Here is a 15,655-nt window from a genome sequence, read left to right as displayed (position 1 = left end):
TCATTAAATAATTATTAATTATATTCGTAAAGAAAGGGTTCAAAATTTTATATATGTACCTATGCATTCTATACTATGTGATAAATGGATACTCAAAATATAGAACTGTTTCCAAGACTATAAACTATTAATACTTTCAACAACCTATGAACAAAATATATGTTACTTTACCTCCATGACTCAAATGTCCTCTTGGAGTGGGAACAAAATACATTTATAAGTAGCAAGGCTACCATGCCTTCTCTGAATCTTATATGCTTATCAAAAATAATAATCACTTCTACTCTTTAAGTGCAAGTTCTTTTCTAATATGGTCTTACAATACCATAAACATCTCTCAATACCATTATATTAATCATATCATAGTATTGAGACAACATATTTGACAGATTTTGTAATAGATTCTTTTTTTTAGTGTCTATTTCCCATCCTCTATATGGAGTCGTTTGGATAAGGAGTCAACTCACATGTTAAATTCCTTGTATACATGGAATAAAAAAGTTCTTTTGTAATATATTTGATTCTTGATACATGGAATAAGAGACTCGCCGAAAGTTACTGAATTTAGAAGTCATTCGCATGAAGCTAAATATATAAATAATTTTAGTGTTATAAGCACACAAAAAAATATTAGAATAACATGTGAATTTTGTTTTGAACCCAATGAAATAACCTCTCAATCTCTTTTTAAACATAATGAAATGAATATAAAATAGGAAAAGGGTTCCCTTTCTCCATATCCAAGAAGGCCTCCTTGGATGGCTCCATTGAAATAACCCCTCCCTTGACTTTCTAATGGGCGAATGGATGACTTTAATTTATTACATCCTTTAAAGTTTGACTTTGTAACTAGAAAAAAGTATCTATACATTGGGAACCATATTGAAACTATAGGAAACATTAGTTAGTGGGCTCATATTACCATCATTCCATTTTCACTATGAAGCTTTCCATTTCTTTGTACATCCACCTAGTATAAACGTAAAATATCAACATATGAACTACACTTTCCTTCCATTCTTGATATGAAACATGCTTACAAATCCCAAGTTTATTTTTATTTTTATATATTCTTTTAAATTAGAAATTTGTTATTTATTGCTAGGCATGTGGAATACATATGAATTATATATCAAATATAATAAATGCATATCAAACTATTAAAAAAATCTAAAAGTACAAACACATTGTCATAAAAGTTCTATTTTTTTAATGAATGAGAATAATAAGGTATCATTTTTAATGTTTAACCTCTCAAAATGGCTTTTAATTTAAAAATACATTTTATTTATTAGATTTTTATTCACTTTGTAATTAGTAGAATGGAGAACAATAACCATGATATGCAATAGTGCTACCTCTAATTCACTATAATCATTAAGGTGCACAGAGATGGATCTATCCCATTATAACCTCTAAGTCTTCCTAATATGGATATGAGTAAATAGGGATATTAACCTCATAATATTTTATATAAAAAGTTTTTATGAGTTTGAAAAGGAAACTACGTTGTGGAGTAAAAAGGCATTTTTTCGTATATCTTAAAAATATGTTTCGAAGAAATTGTTTTAGAGAATTTAAAAGATGGTTTCTTCACATTTTATATGTTTTATTAAGTTTATTAGATAGATTAACATATTTAGTTAAAAAGATTTATGATTCAACAAAATATTAATAAAACAATGATTTAAGTTTTAAATTATAATTATATATATAATAAAAAAATAAACAATGATTTAAGTTTTAAATTATATATATATATAGATAGATATATATTAAAAAAAAAATAGGGAGAATATGAAACAAAAAGAGTTTCAAGCCATGGATATGCTCTCACCTATTCCATATTGTGACCTTGTAAGTTATTATCTATTGGGAAAAATGATAGTGAAGAGACACTGGCCAAAAATGGTAATAGGGAAAGAAAATAAGATTATGGTGAAAGAAATGAAACAATATATTTACCTATTTTTCATAAGTGAAAAACATTACTCAAAGGCATTATATATGTTTTATAATATATTATAGTTATTGATTTAAAAAACAAGGATATTAATTGGTTTTAAATGTTTTAATAAAGATACAAATTGGTATTGAAATTTGTTATTTTTTCTATACAATAATGTTTAAGATATGTTTAGTTAATAATAATTATAATGATCAAATTATATTTAATTCATTTTATAGTCTTTCTAAAACCGTGTCAAAACATTGAAATGAAAATATTAAATATGTATTATAATTTATAATATTCATAACCTATTGTTATTATTTTTTAATTATTCTTAAAACAATTTTACTATCTTTATTATATTTAATTTTTAAGTAGACACACCAAAAGTATCCTCCAAAAATCCTTTGATAGTTGGGGAAAAACTACAACTATTGCTATGTTATTAATAATTTATTACTTTACATATTTTTCGAGAGTCTTAGAAGAGAATACAAAATACCACTATTTCACCAGTATAGTCGAAGGAGGGGTATACAACCTTTTTTTAACCATATATCATTCCTATGTTTTCGTAAAAAAAATATATTTTAGAAATATTTCTATCATGTTTTCTACATTAAACTTTTAAGTGGACCCACCAAATAATCCTCTAAGGATGGGGTAGAACCACGATGTTATGCTATTCAGGATTGGGTAAAACCATATGGATGATATGATATTCACGATTTAATAATTTACATGTCATCCAAAAGCCTTAGAAAAAAATACAAAATCCCACCATAACCCCAGGGAAGCATATTAAAACGTGACTCGTTCTTCTTTTTATCATATGTCATTCCCAAATTGATCTAAACATTAATCGAATCGATAGTAGCCGATAAGGGTAAGGTGAAAACTCTTAGAAAAGTTGGAACATCAGTCTAATAATTAGCGAGAAGAGAAGGTGATTGTTAATTTTTTCTAATTTCATAGTGCCATGGATATAGTTGTATTATCCTCTAATTCACGATCTTCAAAACTCTTTGAAACTTTGGTTGCTCCATTCTTTAGAGAGAAACTCTTGACATCACAGGTAGCTTGTATGTCTCTATCATAGGTGGATTATGACTCATTCCATATCTCTTTGGCTGTCTCACAACGGGTTAGTTTCTAAATATTTGACTTGGACAACCCTATCAAGATTTCCTCCATGACATGTTCATCAACCTCATTATCTGTTAATCCATTCTCCACGGATGCCCATACATTAAAATCAAGAGATTAAAAGAACATTATCATTCTTACCTTCTAAGTTGTATAAGGTTACCCATTCAAAAATGAAACTCTATGAGAGGTAATCTAGTACAAGTTCTCCATGATCCTTGATCCTCCTTCCATTTGTTTAACCAATCCTGAAGGATCTTTGGATTTCACACCAATTGTTAGAAACAATGGATACCCAAATAATATTGAGGTGGGAAGGTGAATCAGTAGTATGACCACACTAGACAACTCTTGACAATTTATATTGTTGAAACACTTTAGCAACCACTCATATAATTAGCATCATAAAAATTTTCATAGACATGTGAAAGCCATAAATAATACATAAATATTCCTTTTATTTCTTTGGGAAATACAAGATTCAAATCGCTATTACATCATTACCACACAAGCTTTCACTTCTATGTAAATTGGCTACTAAAAAAGGGAACTTCTATCCCTACTTATTTATCAAATTTCACTAAAACGTGAAACATCCACTTCTCCTTTATGGTGATGTCATGATTACATCATAGATGTTACCACATGGTTCCATATAAGTGGTGGCATCTATCAATCATATTTGGCTCCTTCAATCACCTGAAAATGCCGAAAATGCATGCCATGTCTCCCACTGTCTAACATCATGTTGATGTCATCTAAAACCAATAAAATATTCACACGATTCTTCCGTTTATCTATATATTCTATTATGAGTACAAATACAAGAGGGATTCTTGGGCCCTTGCTTTGCAACAATTTCTTTGTTAAAATTTTCATAGTAAAATCCACTAGATTCAAGATTATTACAATGTCAATTTTCGTGACTTTCTGATTGCCTTTCTATTGGTCCTATGCTACTACTCTTCAACATATGCCTAACCTTACATCATCTCGTATGCATCTCCTTTGCACATACCTTAGCAGTTTCGAGGAAGGCCTTCCACAGTGACATGACTATGGGGAGCATTGCTAGAGAACTTCTATAAATTAGAGCCTTTACTTCCATTTTGTGGATTATGCACATTTTCTGAGTACATCATCCCAATTGTTCCTTTTTTACACAACTTTGATACCATACAAGGAAGTGCAGCCTATGTGAGTTCTATAGTGGGGACCTCCCACAATTATAATTTTTCATTCAAACTCCCACAACTATTACTAATTCCTCCCACGATTACGTCATCCCATGCATTCCTTTTCTATGTGACTTTGAACCATTGAGGGAAACTCTAGTTGGGATGAGTTGTTATAAGGGTCTCTACCATTGGTTAATAAAAATGTTTTCACCATTTTACTATCAAGTCATGTCCTCCCAACTCTATGTTTAGCTACTCTTCCAACTATACCTAACTCGTAAATTGTCAACAACTAGCCATTGTTTCAACTTTAATTCTACACCTTGAATTTTGGGGTAAATAACTTTAATGGGTGATAACTTGTAATCTAAGAGGCTTTTAGAAAACTTCCACGCACCACTAAAAAGATCTTTTGAAGTCAGTTCCACGTGCACTTGAGTTGATGTGTTATTCTAGAAATGGTTCCAAATTCTTTGTACCTTCACAATTCTTTTCAGTGATCTGTTATTCTAGAAATGGCTCCAAATTCTCTCTTCCTCCACAATTAATTTCCTTTTCCATACATGTGCTCATCTCAATTCTTCTTGCAACCTTCTCTGTTTTTTCCATTTCACTACCTTTGATCTAGATAAATCACCATTGACATATGTGACATCAATGACCTAATGGAAACATGTTTGTCAATACTTGTCCAACGTCCTTGTTATGCCAACAACACCTTTGACAATGGCAACATATTCTAACAATCTACCATCATCTTCTTTGCCTTTCCCATCAAAGATAACATGTTTCTAACAAAATGTATAGTTTTAAAATAAATAAATAAATATATATATATAGATATATATAAAATATAACATGTTTTAATTGCTTGATGAAGTGAACTACACTAGGGACTACAATTACATATATATATATATATATATATATATATATAATTTTTTCCTTTGGAAAATTCTTTAAACTATTCAAAATTTGTTTTTTGGCATTTTATATATCTTACTAAATTAATTAGTAGATTTAGTTAAAAAATGTAGCACCTCCAACGGTTATCCTCTCATGTACCCTACTGTGGATTCTTTCTCATCCCAAGTGAATTCGTTTTAAGCCAAAGGGTAATGTGGAGAGTTCGAGGAAAATGGTAACATGCAGAGAAAGGAAAAGAGGGTTGTGGTAAAAGAAATGAAATATGATATTCTTAGGTTAGTAGTTCTTAGAAAGTACAACAAATATTACTTAATGGATATATATATCTATATATATATATATATATATATATATATATAATATACTAATTAAAATTACATATAGTAATGAGTTTGCAAATTAATTTTAAAATTTATGATTTAAAAAAATAGTGAAAATGTAAAATGTATTTCATTAATTACAAATATAATGATAAACTCATATTTACTTAACAAATAAAATACACTATAATATTTTTAACATATATGTTAAAGATAAGGATAACGGAATGGGTTGTTATAGTGATTATGTACTTATTAACTAATGAAGAAAATATATTTAGTTAATTAATTTTTTAGTAATTTCTATAAGTAATATAAGTTTTTTCTTTCTCAATTAAAATTATTATAAAAATATTTATAACTTCTTTATTATATTTATCCTCTAATTTGATACTCCAATATTCTAATTCCCATCATTTTTAATCATTTCATAGATAGAAATACAATAAACTTTGCAATTTTTTTTTACACCTACATATGAGGTTGTAGATGTATAAACATAAAATATGAAAATATAAACTATGCTTTCCTTCCATTCTTGATATGAAACATACATAAAAATCCCATGTTTATGTTTTTTTTAAAATAGTTTCTTAAATTAGAACATTGTTATTTAGTGGTGGATATATAAAATACAAATCAATTATATATAAAGTTGAAAACAAAAATATCAAAATATTAAAAAAAAAAACTAAAAGATACAAATACATTGTAATTAAAGTAAATTTGTTAAAATGAATGAAAATGATAAGGCATTATTGTTAATGTTGAACATATCAAAATGGCTTTGAATTTGAAATTACATTTTATTTACTTTATTATTAGTAGAATGGAGAACTATGAACACCATATGCAATAGTTGCCTGAAGCTACCCCTAATTAGCTATAACCATTAAGGTGCACTAAGATGACTCTAACCCATTATAACCTCTAAATACACTAAAATGTCCTCAAACACATTATAACTACTAAGTACACCAAGTTGCTCCTAATATGGATGTGAGTAAATAAAGAGATTAAGCTCAGCATATTAATACTTTATATATTCTCTAAGAGTCTCAGAAAAAAACACAAAAGCCCACTATTTCACCAGTATAAACAGAGAAAGAGTATAAAACCACCTTTCTCACCATCTATGATTATTATGTTTTCTTAAAAATAAATTATTTAAAAAATATTTTTATCATCTCTATTATATTAAACTTTCTTTTAAGATGAACACCAAAAAAATCCTCAAAGTATTGGGTAAAACTGCACCGATCCTATGATATTCACGATTTAATACTTGACACGTCGTCTCAAAGCCTTAGAAAAGCCCACCATTTGAAAGACGCGCCCAAGAGGGAGAGGGAAGCGTATTAAAACATGATCCCTTCTTCTTTTTATCTTAGCATATGTCTTTCCCAAATTGATCTAAACTTTAATAGAATCGGTAGCAGCAGATAAGGCGAAGGTGTAAACTGCGAGCAAAGTTGGAAGGTCAGTCTAATACTTGGCGTGGCGAGAAGAGAAGAGAAGGCGACTGTTGTTACTGTTTTCTAATTTCAGAGTGAAGAGAAGGCGACTGTTGTTACTCTTTTCTAATTTCAGAGTGAGTGCCATGGATCGTTATGCTATTGTTGAGGAGTTGGGAAAAGGAAGTCATGGAACCGTTTGGAAGGCAGTGGATAAGGTTAAGGCAGTGGATAAGGATACGGGCCATCAAGAGAATCACGGAAACTTCTCTAGATATGAGGATTGCGCAGAGGTGAATTGTTTAGCAGATTTGAGGTGTCATCCCAACATACTTTACCTGCATGATATCATATTGGAGGGCTCCACGTTGTACGCGGTGCTTGAGCTGATGGAATGTGATCTGTCAGAGCTCCAGAGAAGAGGGAGAGGCCGTTCGTTCTCCGAGGACGAGGCTTCAAAGCATGTCTTATGAAAGATATTGTCACAGGGACCTGAAACCACAGAATTTATTAGTGAGGGGAGGTACGTCTATTAAAATTGCTGATTTCGGGCTGGCTACTAGAATATGGAATAATAAGCCACTGGAATCCACTGAATATGGTTTGTCCAATGACATTTGGGCAATAGGCGTTATCATGGCGGAGCCTAAGGAAGCACTGCAGCATCCATTTTTCTATGCCTCCTCCTGTATATTCCAACCTATTCCTCTCTTGACAAACCGCGAGAATCCTATTGGTCATACAGTTCTGTCATCTGATTTAAAAGGAGGAAGCTGCAATTCTTATTCTTATTTTATTGAACAGATTACATTTACAGAAGAAGGTACATTGCAGATTAATCCAATTGTTGCAGCAGTAGGAGTGAAGCAACAGATACCATTTGAATATGCCAATCACGACGGTGGCAACGACAGAGCAATTCTAACCTATTCCTCCTCCTCCTGTTACGACATGAAATTCCAACCTATTCCTCTCTTGCCAAATCACGAGAATCCTATTGGTCATACACTTGTGTCATCTGATTTAAAAGGGAGAAGTTGCAGCAATTCTTTTTCTTATTTTGTTGAACAGGTTGGATTTACAGGAGAAGGTACATTGCAGAATAATCCATTAAGGGCTGCAGGCGGAGTGGAGCAACCGATAGCATTTGAATATGCCAATCACGACGACGGTGGCAACAACAGACCAACAGTGGACATGTTTAGGTCGAGTTATTCAATTTGGCAAAAGAATAGTTACCTGGGCTCATATCAAATTCCCGCCTCTTCTTCACCTCAAAATCTGCCATCACGCCCATTTCCGGGTATGGGCCCGAAGCTCATTGTAAACCCTCCCGATAATGGTAATCACGAAGATGCGAACAACCCCCGATCAGTGGACCAATTGAGGTTAAATTCTGAACATTCAATTGGGCAACAGTGTAATTATGTGGGGTCATATGGAATTCCTGCATCTGTGTCAATAGAAAATCTGCCAGCATACCCGTTTCCAGGTATGGGGCCGAAGCTGTTTAATCGACGAAGAATGCCAGTTGATGATGATGAGATAACCTAATCCTCAGTTAGGCTGTGGTGATTAGAGGATGGTAGTAATGCATCGACTGTTCAAATCTGTCAAACATGTCGAATCAACCCTCAAATTGTATGAGTTCCCATTGCCATTGTGCTTTCCGGCATTCCATCCTGTCCGCAAACAAGCCATAAATGAATCTGCGGGTCCTTGTAATTCCTTAAAATGTAAACATTGCATTGTTTTTCAAATGTTGATTTCACAGTTTAATATAGACTGATGATAATTTATTTAAATAATTTATATACAAAATGATGCCTGTTTGTTAGGAACCTCGTTGGTTTCACTAGTGTGAATATCTAGGGTGTGGTGGGCTGCGGTCCAGTGATTCTCATAATTAACGTAAACACTTCTTCTGAATGCAGACATTCATCTCCTTGAATCATCTCATAATTTACAATAGCAAGAAGATGTAGTGATCCATATGTTCTCACATTGGCAACTACCCTTCTCGATGGATGTTAATCTATAGCTGCGCAGTAACAATGTTAATTAAATTGAAGAAGGTATGGAGACACAGTGATAAAATTGGAACCTTCAATAATGTTACATTTAATTATAATAACATTATATTTACAATAAAAAAAATGTATATTATAATAATACCATTATATTTACAATAAAAAATAAAAAATAGTAATGATAAAAAATATTGGAATATATTTACCATAATAAATTAAAAATAATAATGATGAAAAAATATTGATAATTTAATAAATTAAAAATAATAATGATGAAAAAATATTGAAAATAAAATTATTCAATGTATATTTTAATTTTACATCAAATTTATTAAGAGATAGAATAATTGAAAGTTAAAAGCAATTAATTAACACTGAGAAGAATAAAGTAATTTAAATCAAGCTTTTTCTTACATTTTTACTTTCTATTGTGAGAGGGATGCGCAATGTATTTCATTCTTAATATGGAGTTTGATATGCAATATTTAAAAAATAGTAATAACAATTTTTTTTAAAGTAGGTTATAAATCAAATATATCTATTTATATGCATTAGCTCCTCTACCTAATATTTATCTATTTATATGCATTAGCTCCTCTACCTATTCTCTTCTCCTTGATATATTCTATTTGTTACAATTATAAGTACTTCTTCCCATATTTATCTCCCTAACTCTAGCATAGGGAGGCCAAGAAAAATTACTTTTAAGGGCCTCTATCAATACATTGAATATTTAGAAGACTGAAGAGAAGAAAGAGAAGCACAACGTAAACAAGAATTATCTACAATGCTTATGGAACATAAAATATAATTATCTACAATGTTTAACAATAGCTACCATTTAAAAGGTAGAATGATAATATTCATGACTAAAATTCAACGAATGAATGATAGGATACAATAAATAAAACACAAAAAATAATCAATGTCTCAAAAAAATTACACCTCAGCTCATGGTCTTGACATACTCCCCCACTTTAAACGATTGTCATCCTCAAAAACACCATCATACATCGTCGCAAAGTGTCACTAGCTCCAACATCTCCAAAATTTCCATGTTGCCTACCTCTTCTTTGTCATTGCATAAAACATCGAGGCTCACGCCTCCATGAAGAGGAATTCTCCTTAATATATCATTAATCCACATTCATCACAATATCCACATGTTACCCATCGTGAAAGGTTGGTCCCTCCAACTCGACTACATGCCATCGTTGCGACATATATCATGTCTGACACACCATCTCAGTCTTAACCAAGATGTCTATCTGACACAACATCTCAGTGATAACCAAGACGTCTATCTGACACAAACTTGGTGCACTACAAGCCCTCATGTCATCGAACTAGTTGGGTAGTTAATCCAACTGTAGTGCTCAACCCATGAGAATGAACCTCCTCAGGTCACTGTTGGTTGTTTTTCAACATCCTATCACAATCACAAGTAGATCAAGAATCGATCTCGAGGTGTAAAATAAGCCATGCTTAGGTCCATGACATAGTCCATCATCCCATCTGCAACATGCTTCCCATGATGCTAATGCCAATGTGTTGTCATATAGTTGCATTCATCCAAGCATCATCAACCTGTCAATAAAAGAAACCTCATCTCCAAGGCCCATTGTGAGGGTGCTGTAGTCCTACTAGATATCAAGGACCTGCACACACCTATCCTCCAAGGACTATCTAGAAAGAAGGGTTAGGAAGTGTCCTCCCTGAGTCTCATCCACCCATCTATCTGATTCATACTGCGTCCTCAAGTACTTGTGCATAGATTCAACCTCCTCATGTGTACAACCAAGTTTCTCAAGCTTTTATTTTGTTAAATGAAAGTCATATATTCCTATGGCATACCTACAAAAACCCACTATGTGAGTTGGATCTATATCTGCATAATATTCCCCAACCATTGTCTTAGAATAAGTGCTCGAAATTCCTTCATCAACAACTCCATGGTGAAGACCCTCAGTAGAAGACGCATCTCTTAAGTGCCTCAAGATGTGTGAAACTTCCTTTCCACCTCCATATTTCCTTCTAGCTCTTGTAACAAAGTCAACTTTCTTCCTTTCCTTCTTTGTTTGATTCATACATCCAAGTCCCCTTTGCTCCACATAATAATGCTTCACATTCGGATCCTTTGGATACAAAGCCGTCAAAGAAATTCTTGTTCTATATCCCAAGCAACTCCTCCTATTCATCAAAACCACCATAGTTTGTCCTCCAGTTGTAATCAAGGGAATATATTGGTCCACCATCGGTATGGATTGTGCAAATTTCAGAAAATCTTGCCCTAGCACCATAGTATGACCATCCAAGTCTCTCACCATCAAGTCCAACTACAAGACCATGAACCAACTCTTACCTGAGTGTCCTTAAAATTAACTGTCACAACTTGCATGGTAGAGTTCAATGCTTTGAAAGCACTCAAATCTCTCCCAACTTTAGCTTTCTTTTCAAAAGGTGTTGTTTCTTTCCTACTAAGGAAGCTATGAGTGGCCACTATGTCCACCAATGCAGCAAACTACTTGCCATGTACGTTTTCCTTCACAAAACTCAGCCTTAAGGCATTTCCATCCTCTGTAGGCTTGATCTTGCATCTTATCTTTGCAACCTTCTTCAATAACTCAACCTCAGAAGAGTCTTTCGAATTATATTTCGACCTAACTTCCTTCTTAAGGTACCTTAGCTCCCTATTCGGTTCATCTAAGCAATTTGATACTAGCTTACCTTGAGCTCCATCAAGTTTCTCCTCCATCGCTTTCTCCTTAAGTGCACCTACTTGGAACACATTGACTTCTTCCACTCGAAGTGACCCAATCTTTCGAACATATTCCTTCATGTCTTGGTGATAGTCCCCAAGTTTGTCAATGTAATCGAGGTCATCATGTTCTATCACAATGGGATTTCTACCAAGAATGTCCCTCTTAATATCGTCCTCAAGTCCCTTGGCATTTGCCTGCAACATGGTTCTTTTCTCCCTTAGTCAAACTCGTTAATCCATGAGTTCTTGGACACTTCGATCACCATGTCATATCTTCTCATCAAGTTCATCGAGTTCAACAGTCCTTCCATGAAGATTACCCAAGTCCATCCACATGTCCACTATCTTGTCCCCAATGTGTATCAAGAGTTCCCACTCTTTCTCAAGAGCTTCATAGCATTTAGGCATCTCATCTTTCCAAAAATATGTCATGTCTTCAATGTTTTGAAATGCTCTTTTAACCATCTTCATCAGTTAGGCAAGTATCCAATACCTTCTTTACCCTCAACGGTCATCAAGCTTCAAACCCCAATACCAACTGCTACCAATAGATATCAACTATCACGAAGTATCCACTTCAATGTTCAAGGCTTCTCGATACGAACTCTCATGAAGTGCAGTTGTATCACTTCCTTCTGCAAATATCGATTCGTCTGAATCAAGCTCTGATACCACCTGTCACGCCCCTATCTTGTCGGTGTTTGTCCAACCACACATAGGCAGCTGTTGTACCACTACGCACTTTCATTTCACTAATACTTATGAGTACGAGATACGCCTGAAATTCAACACTTAGTTATTTTTCTTTATTTCTACTAAGCATTCATAATTTTACACAATGGAATTAACATTCATCTTTATCATCATATAAGTATGCATAGCGGAAATACTTTCTTTTATTGAAAGGGGCAACTCCCACATTCGAGTCTTCCCAACAATGATAATTCGGTATTTTACCAATACAATTACAAGTTCAACCTTTGCTAATAAACCCCAATTTTCACCTTGACAAAGCTTTCCAATTTTCAACAACTCAGTCTACTCGTGTTGGGTCACCCACCTCACTACGACGCGTCTCCCTTCCATTCAGTCGCACCCACTTTTGTCATTGACGACTTCCCACGTTTGTTGGGTCATGCAGCTCATCACTAGGTAGAGGTGCCCACCCTGCCGGGTCGGGTAGCCCTCCACAACTCGTCACATCTTGCCGTCGGGCAGATTTGCCCACCCCACGAGGTTGATTCACCCTCCGCAGCTTGTCACAGCTCGGTACCCTCCATAGCTCATTGCACCTGCACTCTCCGTAGCTCGTCTGCACGACAAGAGCGCCCACCTCATTGGGTCAACTTTCACAACTCGATTGTTGGGCAAGAGCGCCCACCATTTAGCTAGCCCAACCGCAGAATTGTCTGCCCACTGTGCAGACCCACCTAGAATAGTTCACCCGAACTCTTGCGGCTTGTTTCCTTCCTGTATCGACTCAATACTACAACCGTCAGTCCTCTTGCACCTTGCATGTGCTTCTATTACTTGTCCTTTGCTCGCCCAAGTGTTGTTCCACACTTGTTCGCTTGAAATTCGATGATCCTTCCTCCACCAAGTCGCCAGTCATATATATATATATATGTGTGTCTTCTATGGTTAAGGTGGGTCGGTCGACCACATAAATCCGCCCATGAAAATTCCAAGTAATGCATCGGCCCACCAACTCATTTGTTCCACATTTTGGCCCGCGAAGTCATCCGCTCCAGACGTCAGCCCACGAACTCATCACGTGCTCCCATACATAGTCGATTTTCCCAATCTCGGTTTTTCGACTCTCAACCCGTCAGACCTTTACATCTTTTTTCGCACAACTCGTCAGGTTGTGTTTAACCGAATGCACCCACTTATCGTCACAAAATCGACTCGTCGTAAATAACCGAAGTTTGTCTCCCACCGCTGCTCATTGCACATTTGAGCATGCCTCAACTCGTGGTCGTGACAGGGATAGAGGTGATGTACCTTGATTTACTTATCCTTTAAACTACCTTGTGGGTCTTCCCTCTAACTTGCACCCCGATCGAGGGCATTTATTAACTGCATTAAATCCCATTAACCTATTTAGTTGACCTTGTCTTCTCTTTCCAATATTCTAGGTATAGATTTGGCTCTTCTCTAAATTAATAAGGCCTTGGGTCTTACATTATATGTTTTTTTTAATTTATTTATATTATTAATTATAAATAGGTATTAAAATAAATACTGCAAAATACATTCCTAAAAGTTTGTGAGTTATATTATCTTTTTCCCCGACGAAGAAATGAATATTCAATATGTTTGGGGCCTAGGGGTTTCTTAAAATAATCACGCCCAATATTCAGCATGTGAGTAAATTAAAAGGGAATTCTAAGGAGATCTTAGCCCATATTCTACATCGAGTCAAGATTCTATTGGTTAAATTTGACGACTTGATTGAACTCATCCATGTAAAGAGAAACCTCAACACAGTGGAATCTTCTCTAGACAATGAGGGAGTATTATTAGAACAATGTTTTTTTAAGGTTGATGAATGGGACATGATTAAGAAATCAATTCCATGAGGAATATAATAAGAACCATATTTCTTCAATTATTAATTGAAATTAATTGTACAATAATGTGACGAGTCTCATCGTTTCTTCCTTTTAGGGATTATTTTGAAATTATATTAATCAATATAACTCCCTTTGTGTTGTGAGGCCATAGCTTTACATGGAGGGACGAGTCCGTGTGGCCACTTGGATGGTGTTCATCATGTCTCGTCAGCGAGAGGAAAAGTCAAGGATAGTTTTAGAGGTTAATAAATGAGTTAGAATTTATGAATCCTACGTTACTCCATCCAGGAAGCAAAATACATGCGTGGCTTCCTTGCCTTCAAAGTGTTTTTATCCAAACAAAAACATTTCCATAATGGTTTCATATTACATTGATCTATTAGTTTTTTTTGTTCAATGTGACACTAATGGTAGAGTCAAGGGTTTCAAATCAAATAGAATTGGCTCAACAGATTATATAGAGCATTGGATTGACATTAATACTAATAATAGAGGAAAATATTGATGAGGGTCACAATTGTGCATCCAAGGATTCGCTACCGCAATGACATGTGAACTAACATTGTAAGAAGACATTTCCCTTGGGGATATCGTAGGTTATCCCTCCCATCCTCAACGAAGCAAACAAAAATCAATCCAATCTAGTTTCAGAGGAAATGCAGTGGGAGTGTCCCACTTAGTTGTATTTGCCATCTCATGCAAATATATAGTGCTTTTAGGTGTTTTATAAGTTTTGTATGAAGAAATTCAATTCAAAAACTTTGTATGTAGACACCAACTATGTCCATCCTTCTTGGAGTTTCTCCTTCTTGGAGTTTCTGGGTGTTTGCAAAAGAAATTTTGGTTCAAGATGTACAAGTTCTTACCTTCAAAGCAGAATATTTTAATGTTATATATATATATATATATATATATATATATATATAATAATGTGTGTTAATAATGAGTTATTATAATACACTCTATTTATTTATTTACTTTTATAAAATAAAAATAAAAATAAAAATAATTATACCAATTTAATTAATATGTAAAGTTTAATATTTACAATATTTTTTATTAAGTTATTTACTTATTTATATAATGAATATTATATATATCACATTAAATAAAAAAAGTTAAATAATAATACAATATGTCAAAGAAAATTACCAAGTATTATCAATCATTTAATAAAATTATTACAATACATAGAAATGTGAAATTTATATAAATATAAATAATATTTGTACTAAACATTATAAATTCTATTAATTTTGGATATACTAAAAGTGGAGAGAGAATGTCAAGTATTCTCAATATTTTAATAAAA

Source organism: Pinus tabuliformis, chromosome X (genome assembly GCF_031772625.1).
Source record: "Pinus tabuliformis cultivar Carrire ecotype Pingquan chromosome X, CPIR1, whole genome shotgun sequence".
Taxonomy (NCBI): domain Eukaryota; kingdom Viridiplantae; phylum Streptophyta; class Pinopsida; order Pinales; family Pinaceae; genus Pinus; species Pinus tabuliformis.
The sequence above is the reverse complement of the archived record's forward strand: the minus strand, read 5'-3'. Positions refer to the sequence as shown.